The sequence below is a fragment of the Mastomys coucha genome, unplaced genomic scaffold (assembly GCF_008632895.1).
Source record: "Mastomys coucha isolate ucsf_1 unplaced genomic scaffold, UCSF_Mcou_1 pScaffold20, whole genome shotgun sequence".
In the NCBI taxonomy this organism is placed as follows: domain Eukaryota; kingdom Metazoa; phylum Chordata; class Mammalia; order Rodentia; family Muridae; genus Mastomys; species Mastomys coucha.
This window is the reverse complement of record NW_022196903.1, coordinates 49,948,341-49,958,354: the sequence shown is the minus strand read 5'-3', so window position 1 is coordinate 49,958,354 and position 10,014 is coordinate 49,948,341. Positions and strand designations below refer to the sequence as shown.

The 10,014-nt window shown below is 46.4% G+C and overlaps 1 protein-coding gene across 7 annotated transcripts in view; it reads left to right on the top strand.

Annotated features, from left to right (window-relative positions):
- The first annotated feature begins 1,262 nt into the window (after positions 1-1,262).
- Nod1 (nucleotide binding oligomerization domain containing 1) overlaps positions 1,263-10,014 on the top strand; it is a 58,849-nt gene continuing 50,097 nt past the window's right edge. For 2 of the 7 annotated variants that reach the window (XR_004122017.1, XR_004122018.1), the window contains exon 1: positions 1,263-1,578. The gene's annotated coding sequence lies outside the window, so the exon portion shown is untranslated. Of the gene's footprint in view, positions 1,579-5,108; positions 5,186-10,014 lie in introns of all 7 variants that reach the window. The other 5 variants (XM_031381977.1, XM_031381978.1, XM_031381974.1 and 2 more) reach the window with 3 other exon arrangements.

Below are 10,014 nucleotides of genomic sequence, written 5' to 3'. Positions count from 1 at the left end.
GTCCAAAGACAATAATTAAAGGGAAGTCACTATTGATACTAGCAATTGTCTAAGTGAATCTTCTTAGGATTATACTAAATGAAAACAAAATAGCAAATTACTAGAGCCGCTGAGATTGCTCAGTGGGTAAAGGTGCCTGCTACCAAGTTGGAGTTCAATCATGCCCCAAAGCCACATGATAGAAAGAGAAAACCAAGTCCTGCCATTGTTCTGTGACCCCCCACACAAGCATCATGACATGTATGTACTCATACACTTAAACACACACACACATACACATATACACACACAAATATAATACAGAATTTAAAAAATGTTATTCCGAAGTCTAACCTGATTCTATCTATTTAAAAGTTAAATTTCTAGAAATGGGAACAAGTTTGTGGTTGCCAGAGGCTGAATGCAGTGTGGGACGGTGCTTGTGGTGGACCTGTTCTGCATCGTGACTCTATTTATTAATAGTCTGGTTTTTGCTTACCATAGTTTTTTGTGCTGTAGATCTCCAAGACTGGGGCAAATTGGGTTATGGGTATGTGAATCTGTGCGTTATTTCTTCCAGTTCCTTATTAATTTACAATTATCCCCCCCAAGTCCAAAATAACAAGTAAGAAACAGCTGCCTCAAAAAAAAAATGTATACGATAGTCTAAGCAAAAAGCAGAAGGCTAGGAATGAACAGTGCACAGTGCGATTGGCTCTGGCTCCATCTCCAGCCATTGCAAACACATCAGACTCTTAGAATAAAAGCTTTCCTTCCCATCACTTAGCCGCAGCACTGCAGGAGGAGGGAGGCCTTCACCCATGCAAGAACACCCTTACATGGCCCAACATGCTTGCGAAGTTTTGGTTTTGCTTTTTTCAGAGGGTCAACTTCATGTGAGTTCTCATAGCCATGACTATATGTGGCCACAAATCTGAAAGCACTTTTGTTTAACTGTCAAAAACGTTTAAAAATACTTACTTGGAAGGTTTATTAACATGTTAATTCTTTCACGTAATTCCTTACAGTAAATGAAAAGGCTCTAGAATATTCGTGGTCAAGAGAAGACTTAATAACAGACCGGAGAAAGCCTCGCTCTCTGAAAGTAGATCAAATTGAAATCTTAGTTTTATCTTAGTTTGCTTAGTTTAACAAGCCTTTCTGCCCGGGTCCTGGCATTGGTTGTGGTTACAGGCGCTGGGTGGTACTCTCAGGGGGCGGGGCTTGGCTCTAGGCGGCCGTGGCAGAGCTGGCACGACGAGTTCCCAGGGTGTCACCCCTGGGCGAACTCCGAGCCCTGCCCACTCCCCCTGCGCAGTGGCCGCACGTCCGGCGTAGTGTGCGGCGGCTCCCGCCAGGGAAATGGAACAGGGGGCAGCGCTACAGCTGGTCCCCGCCTCCTCTGCCCGCTCCGCCCCGTTCCCTCCCCGGAGCCCACCCGAGCCCGGGGCGCGGCCGGCCTTAGTCCCAGCCAGCTCCTGATCCGGACGGTGAGCGGCAGCGCCCTCCCTCCCGCCAGCTGCTGTCGCGCCCGATCCGGGACCCTAGTCCCCGGATCCCCGTGCGGAGAGCCACCTGCGCCAAAGTCCTGCCAACTTGGTAAGTCACGGGGGTTGGTGTCTGCAGGCTCTGTAACCAGCTGAGGAGTAAAGCTGCTGTGGAAGAGCTCTGGCTGAAACCCGAGGGGAGAGAGCCTGTCCCCCACTCCTCACCCAGAGTTTCAGATGCAACTCTAGTTCGGAGACCAGCAGAATCCCAGTGGGATCTAAGGTCCGCGTTTTCAGCCCGCCTGCTTGCAATTTAGAGTCAAGTGTGGATTTAGCAAATCCAGACGCCCAGACTTTTCGACAGATTAATTTCGTCGGAATCTCTAAACTATTGCTTCAGAGCTCCCTGGGTGATTCCAGTGTGCACATAGGGTTAGGAGCCCGAGACCAATGGGCAGCTTCCAAAAGAAAGTGCGTGCTGGCCTGAACCTTCCTGAGTGCATGCAAGCTGGCTGCTTCCAGGAACCTCCGATGGTCCCGAGGTCAAGGGTGGACTTCCCTTGAGTTTCACGGGATACAAAAGAAGGAAGCAAGACAATGCTTGCTTGGCAGAGTTGCCCGAGTATCAAACTGAAAAAGTCCTCCACTGTGCAGTGTTTTCATAGATTGTAAAAGGCATAAAAGTGGATAGACTGCGACACACCTTTGGTTCTGTATGGCCTGTTACTGGTGTTGGAAATTGCCTCGGGAGGCCAGAGAACCCTTGACAACCGCCCTCCATCCTTCAAGGGTGAAGCCGAAGGTATAGAATGGAGTCTGATTGCCTACTTAAAAGCAGCCTTCTTGCTTTAGATGTTAAGAATACGTGGAGTGTATGGGTAACTTCCAGGATGTCTGTTGGAGAGGAGAGGTTCCTCTGTTGTGCCTGGGAGCAGAGACTAGTGTGGTAGTTATGATCCAAGAGCCACTGGAAAACTGACAGGTATCCTCATGTATGCTGCCCAGGGAAGAGGCAGACTTAAACCCAGGGCAGTGAGGTAGAAGAGGGAGGATCCTTGCAAAGGCCACAAGAGTTTTGTTTTTATAGAACATTCACCCAGTAAACCTGGTTCCAATTTTTTATTCTGTCACTTGAGTGACGTGATTGGCTACAAGTTAAAAATGATCCCCGTGAGACTGGTAGAGTCTAGACAAAGTGAAGCTTAATACAGAGTAAAGTAATGTCCACCCCACACATTATGGTCCATGGCTGGGACTCTTACTAGAAGACAATTATCTATTTGGTATAACCATTATGATGGGATGTGTTTGTCCAGAAACTGTCTTCCTGAAAGCCCCACTCTCCTGCTCTTCTATACCAAATATATTTTTAAGAAAGCTGGGCTGTCAGCACACATTTGATGTGGTACACATGGCTCTCTGGCTGGCAATAGCCTGAGATATTGCACTCAGCATTCCTGTTCTGCTCTTGACACCTGGCCAAAGGACTCTTTCATCAAAGACAGTCAGGAATCTGTAGAAGAGAATTCCAAGTCCTGCCCATACTGATGTTTGCCTCCCTGCTGAAACTGCTACCCAGCTGCCCATTCTGTTGGGACCATCACTACCAGAGTGACAGTGGTAGTACTGTTTAGATAAGACATTCAAAATATAAACTGTAAAGCCACAGAGGCAGGAGGTCAAGTGTCCATAAGAGTATGTGTGGTCAGTGATATTGGCTTCAACAACAATACCGAGGCTGTGCCTCTTATCCAAAGGAAGGATTCACTGCTGAAATGGAAGGCATTTGATCCCTAGGATTTGAGTGACAGTTTCTTCTACTACTTTCCTTTGGAAGGTTTTAGGCAAGTGAAGTTAGGAAACCAAATATGTTCTTGTTCTGAATGGTTGCCACAGTGAGCTATAGGCGTTTCATAAATTGCCAGAGTCTTGTTGTCTTTGTTGTTCTGTGGAAAGCTAGTTGCATGCCCTGAAGCAGTCTGCTCCTAGCCACCTCCAGGTTGTGACTGCATCTGTGGCGGCTCAGAGAGAGCAGGTGTTTCATCTGAACTTGACTCTGTAGTAAGAGGGAGTAGTGCTGTCTTTTCAATTAACTAATGGATTTCAGCCAGTGCCAGTATACTGGCCAGCACAAGACTTCCTGGTTTGGATGCTTCCTTAAACTTGAATTTCTCCTGGAATTGGCAGGCACCAAACTGGGCAGAGAGTCCTCTGCAGAGTCAGCCACAGCAGGCTTGCCACCACATTCCCTATTTGTCCTATGGCCAACCAATGGAGTGCGGGCTGCAAACTGATAGGGCCCTATCCTGGTCTTTGATGGAACAGAGTCCCTAAAAGAGATTCACTTCTTTATAGCCTACGAGGGAACGAAGTACCATCCTTCCTTAAAACCAACAGGCTACTCAGGAAGCTCACTTTAGAATTTGTTTTGCTGTCAAGTGATTTCCCTCTAAACAACAGAAAGCCATATTTTAAAGGGGTGACACGTGGTTGAAGACAAATGCCCAGGGAATAATCCAGTGAGCACCTGATTAGCACCAGGTCTTGGTACATCAGTGCTGCATGATGGAGACTGAACCTAAGACTTTATACGTGCTAGGCAAGAGCTCTACCGCTGAGCTATAACCCTGCATTCTTCTTTTAAAATCTTGAGTCAGGGTCCCACAAGTTACAGAGGTTTTGGGTCCTAGCACTTTAACCTCCTGAGTAGCTGAAATATATTTGTGTCTATATCTATATGTTTATGTCTATATGTCCATGTCTAGCTATATATATATATCTTTCTATCTATCTATCTATATATATCCTTATACATCTCTATGTAGATATATAGATATAGTAGGCATATCAACACATATTTCTTTATGTTGCGATGTATTTTAGAATGGAGCTGTTCTGTTGTATTGTCACCATCACACAGGTTAGGGTTGGAAGAAGTGAGTGTGGTAGTTAATGACTCAGTGGATGCTTTAACAGCCATGTGCCACTAGCTAAGACAGTCACATATTACTACAGAAACATCTTTGGTGTTAGGAAAGCTGTGAGAAGGTGCAATTTTACTTGGGAGATTTTGTGTGTTATTCCAATTCCCAGAAGATTAAAAATGCAAAGGCCAAGAACCTCTGTGCTGTGCTTCATCTTAATACAACCTTAATTTTTTCCATGACCCATGGAGCAAACTTTCTGGAACTAGATAGGAAGCTAGGCTTTCCCTTGGGGATAGGTGGTCTCTGTATACTACAGGACAACAGATCCCTCCTTGAGAGGACATTCCAGGAACCATTTTAAAATGCAGTTTTAAATTTAATTTTATTATTATTATATTTTTGAGACAGGGTCTCACTAGTAGCCTTGACTGGCCTGGAACTTGATATGTAGACCAGGCTGGCTTCCAACTCAGATTGATCCCCTTGGCTCTGCCAGCAGAGAGCTGGGATTGAAAGCAGGCATCGCCATGCCTGGTACAATGGAGGTTTTTAAAAACATGCCATCGGGCTTGCTTTCTGAAGCTTCAAGAGCTGATCTCTGTAAAGCAGAAAGCAGATGGATGTGGAGGAAACCTCAGGCTTTGCACTCAGAGTGGGGGTCACACCATTGTGTTTTCTTCCTTAACTAACAGTGGTGTCTCCATTCATAAAATAGGACAGCCTTTCCAAACCGGTTGTTTTGAGCCAGTGATGAGCTAACCTGCGAAGTACCCTCCCCCTCCCCAGCTTCCAGTAAGTAGTGATTACTGTGGTGACAGTAATAACCATGGGCACTGTGGCTCCAGGGCTGGTTTTGCCATCTCCTCATATGATCTTGAACTGGGCTCATCTGTAAAATAGGGGTCAAAGCTTATCACGATGCTAGGTTTGGTGAATCGAAGTGATGGAGACATGGCAGAGTGCAGATAATAAAGATGAACTCCTCCACGGACTTGCTGTGTGCGCACTGGGCTGAGGAATTCATGATGAGTTGTCTTTTGGTTTGTCGATTCCAATCCCACACACACTTAATTCTCCCAGCAGCCCAATAACCCTTAGTTGTGCCTCCCATCTTCCAAGTGGGACTGCTGAAGTCCCATGAGGTTAATGAACTAACCCCAAGTCCACAGTGCTTGGCTCAGGACTTGAAGCCAGCCCAGCAAGCCTGGGTTCTTAATCTCTACCTGGATGTTCAGTGGGACTCCACCCTCTCTGCTGCCCAACTCACCTCTCCAGCCTCCTACCTGTAATTAAGGGCAGGTGTGCACATGTTTCCTTCAGAATGGTGTTCCTGCCTGTTTAAGAAGTGGAAGTGGGAGCTTCCTCTTGTGCCCCTCAGTTGATTTAAACCCCAATCAGCGCTTAGACTGTAACTGAACGGAAAAAATGAAATGAAACAAACAGGGAAACTCAAAATCCTTGTTACCGGTATAGACTTAATTTTATTAGGGTGGATTATACTGTTTGCTTTGTAATAATGTCCCCCCGGATGCAGTAAAGTATTTCTTTATGGTGGGCAGGTGTGTGGCTGGATGAGGAGCACAGAAACCCTACCTGGGTGAGACTAGGTAAACAGTTTTTGAATTTTTACCCATCTCCCCCTCTCCTCTGCACCCCAATGGTTTGTTTCTCTTCTTGAGATCTCATAACCTTCCTAGAGGTCTGGGTGGGGTAAGGTGGGGGCAGAAAAGTAAATGTGAAGAGTAAGTGATACATGCTTTAGCATATCTAATAATGAGGTGGGCATTCCCAGGGGTGTGAAGCACTTGGTTGGCTGGAACACTGGTATAAAACTGTACCTCCTGGGTCTCCCTTGCTCCGTGGAGTTTCAGTTCTTCAACATGTTAATCCAACACCTATTATCAGAAGGTCGTGGGGAGCAGGGATGTATTAATGCTTGGGAGCTGAGTGTGTGTGTGTGTGTGGGGGGGGTGATAACGTAGTGATAGACTGTGTGTTCAGCATTCACAAGGTCCTGGGTTCAAGCCCCAGCATCACAAAACCAAAACTGAAAACATAAGGCCCAGACATTGTTTTAGCTGGGTCTGTGGGCCTGGAAGATAGGAGCTTTGAGACTAGTCTGGGCTATATAAAGTATGTGGGCTAATGGAGGGTACAAGCTAGGATGGTCACCTGTATGGAAAACTATCTTATATTGTGTGTTCTAAACAACAGCTATATATTTCTTTTAGCCCTGGAGTCAAGGAGTGCGTGGTTGAGCCCTAGCATGGTCAGGAATAGTGGGAGTTCTCTACCTGCCTTACAGGTGGGCACCCATGTCCTTGTGGGACTGACCGAAGAAACACGATAGCATTCTCTGTCCCTTCTTATAAGTCCACTACCCTAGGGATGAAGCCCACATGGTATCATTTAAACCTAAACATTACTCAGCATCTCTCCAAGGCTATCGTGCTGGGGGTTAGATGCATGAATGGAGACATGGACATTCAGTCCTTAGACAGGCAGGATGTGAACACACAAGAAAACACATGATTATAAAATGTACTGCTGTAAGGGGAAGTGACAACCCTTCCTGAGATAGAACATTCCTAGGATCAGGGGCCTGGAGGTTTCTCTCTAGGGAGTCTTTCAGCAAAGAGTTGGGAATGTAATCAGGAGGGGTAAGATCATTTGCCAGTGGGGAACAGCATGCCTGAAGCTCAGCGCTCGGTGTATGTGTGGTGAGTGGCCCTCTTGGTGAGGCCTGAGGCAGAAGAGAATGAGAGGGGCTAGAGAATGAGCTATCTCAGGTTAAGCAGACTCCTGGGCAGAGAAAGGTCAGAAGATTTTATTCTAACATGCAGTAGAGGGCTGCTGAAGAGTCTCTCCTGTGACTGTTCTGTACTGTCAGTCTGTAAGCAAAAGATTATGGGAAAGTCTCTGCAGAAAGAGAACAGAGAGGCCTCAGGAGAGAAGGCCGAAACTTGCTTCTATAACAAGCCCCTCTCAACCAATCCACTCCCTTGAGAACCCCCATTGTGACAGTCAGTTTTCATCACTGTGACAAAATGCCAGAGATAATCAACTTACAAAGAAAAAGGTTTTGTTTCCACTGTGGCTTCAGAGGTTTCAGCCATGATTGCTTGGTCCTGTTGTCTTTGTGCCTGTGATGGGGTAAAATATCACAACAAGTTGTTGGAGTCATGGTGGCTGGGTTAAGAGAGAGAAGGGACAACTGAAGTCCTACTAGTCCTCTCAGCGACTTGATACTGTGGTGTAACACCCTTCCACCTACTAAAGGTTCTGCCATTTCCCAGTAGCTCATAGCTTGGCAACTATCAACTTAATAAATATGTGGGCTTCTTGGGGTCATTTAGTTGTGGTCCATCGTGAGGATGGGATCCCCATGACCCAGTCTCCTTCAAAGATCCCAACTGGACACACCACTAACTATGACCTTGAGGGTCAGTTCCCAACACAAACATTTTGGGGATCAAATGGTTAAACTATATCAACTATTGCACACTGTACTAGAAACCTAGTACCTGCTCCATCCTTAGTGCTGAAGAAAAGCAGGAAGGGGTGGGGGCGGGAGGCACAAGCCTGGGTTAGAGCATAGAACAGTTTTGAAAGGGGTTGAGGGAGCAAACCCCCATTAGAGAGTGAAAGAGCTCTGAATGTAGGCAGTGTTTTCAACTTAGGATAAAAAAAAATCCTAAACTCAGAACAGAGCAAAAGTGGGCTGAGAGCCAGGTGTGCCCAGCCTGTAGTCTCTGCTCTGGAGTTTCTGAGACAGATAAATATGCATGGGTGGAACTCCTCTAGACCAGGAACATCCTTCGTCAAGAGCCCCAGTGGATGGGTATGAGAGATTCTAGTCCATCTTAGCTCCTGGGAGCAAGGACCCCAAAGGAGAGTGAGTGAAGTTAGGACTAGGTGGGGTTAGAGATTGCAGGCACGAAATACTAGGTTCCCCAAGGCTCTACGACAGCATTTCATGCATCTGTTCTGCCATCTCTGGTTGAAAGAGGTGCTTCCCCCACCCATATTATCTTTGAAAATCTAAATTCATCTACTAGGGGATTTGCATACAGTTGGGAGGCACCTAGTTGACTTCGTTTTGCCTTTTTGTTTTTAGTGCTGGGGGTTGAACCCAGGACCTCCTAGGTGCTAAGTGTGTGCTGTGCTCCTGGGCCACACACCCAGAAGCCAGAGTTTGCAAAGAAAAAAAAAATTTTTTTTTTGGCTTGGCACTTTTAGGTCACAAAGATATGCTCCACTGAAGGGGAGAGCCCCACCTTGACCTGCTGTCCGGCAGCTAGGTGGCTTCACCACCCTATCCCTCTTCGCTGCTTGTACATGGCTGGTTAAACAGGTCTCCCTGCAAGAGGAGCTCACTCATCAAGGCCTGCAGGCCGTGCAGGCTCTGAAGAGGACCATTTGGGATGATGGCTCTGTCATCTCAATGTCTCTTTGACCCCCAGGATCCATGTACTTTAGTCCTCTCCATCTGAAAGCTGTGACAGATTTGTGGCCCTGGTTCTGCTGGCTGTGCACATATGTTCGGTGGGGCAAGACAGATTTCACAGAGCCCTTGGCCAGCAGTCAGCAATGTGTTTATGTGTTCACAGCCAAGTTCCACCTTAGGCTTCTTGTGGTGAGTAACACAGGCTGTTCTTAAGAAATGCCTTTCATCCGAGAAGCCTCAGACACTTTCTGGGTAGATCCTAAATATGTCACCCTTCAGTTATCTTCTGGGTTGCAGATCTGCCCTGTGCATAGCACCTCTCTCTCTCTCTCTCTCTCTCTCTCTCTCTCTCTCTGTCTCTCTCTCTCTCTCTCTCTCTCTCTCTCCCCAAATAAAAATGATAAAATTGCAAGTATTTATTTATTTGAGAGGGGAGATTTGTGGAGGTCAGAATGTTAGGGTCCAAGAATCTCTGGGGGAAGATTCCAGACTCAAATAGTATGCAAAGGCAAAGAACATTTATTCTACAGAAATTACCAGCATGCAGGGGTCAGCCATTCTTCAAAATGACGGTGACCTGAGGGGCTCACAGGTCCCTTATATGCAGGTCTAGGGGAATTTTCCAGAAGGGTTAGGTAACCTCTAATACAATTGGCAAGTGCAAAGCAGTGACATTAGTACAACTTTGATTGGCTGCCATGTTGGTTCTATTGTATTTGGTGAGACCTTGAAGAATTTTGGAAACCAGCTCAGCTCTGGCCTTGTTATCTCCTCCAGCTAAGTGTGCAGTTGCTCACTCAGCTCCAGACTTACCCTCCCTAGTCAGGGCCGCCAGTGACTAAAGGGCCATTGTCAGTGGATCCTTCTGAGGAGCCCAGTATGTTTCCGGAGAATTGAAATTTTTATTCCCAAGGTTTTTGGACCTCTCAAGAGGATAATTTGTGGGACTTGATTCTCTCCTTCTACTACATATGACCCAGGCACTGAACTCAAGCCATCAGTTTGAAGCAAGCTTCTTTACTCAACAAGTCATGGGCAACATGGGAAATACTTCTTTATTTCCTTTGAGGAATTCCAGGAATTGGGTAAAGCCAAAGGTCTGCTTTCCTCTATTGGCTCTTCTTATTAGGATGTTTTATTCATGGGCCTCTAAGCGATGAGCTCCAGTCATGAG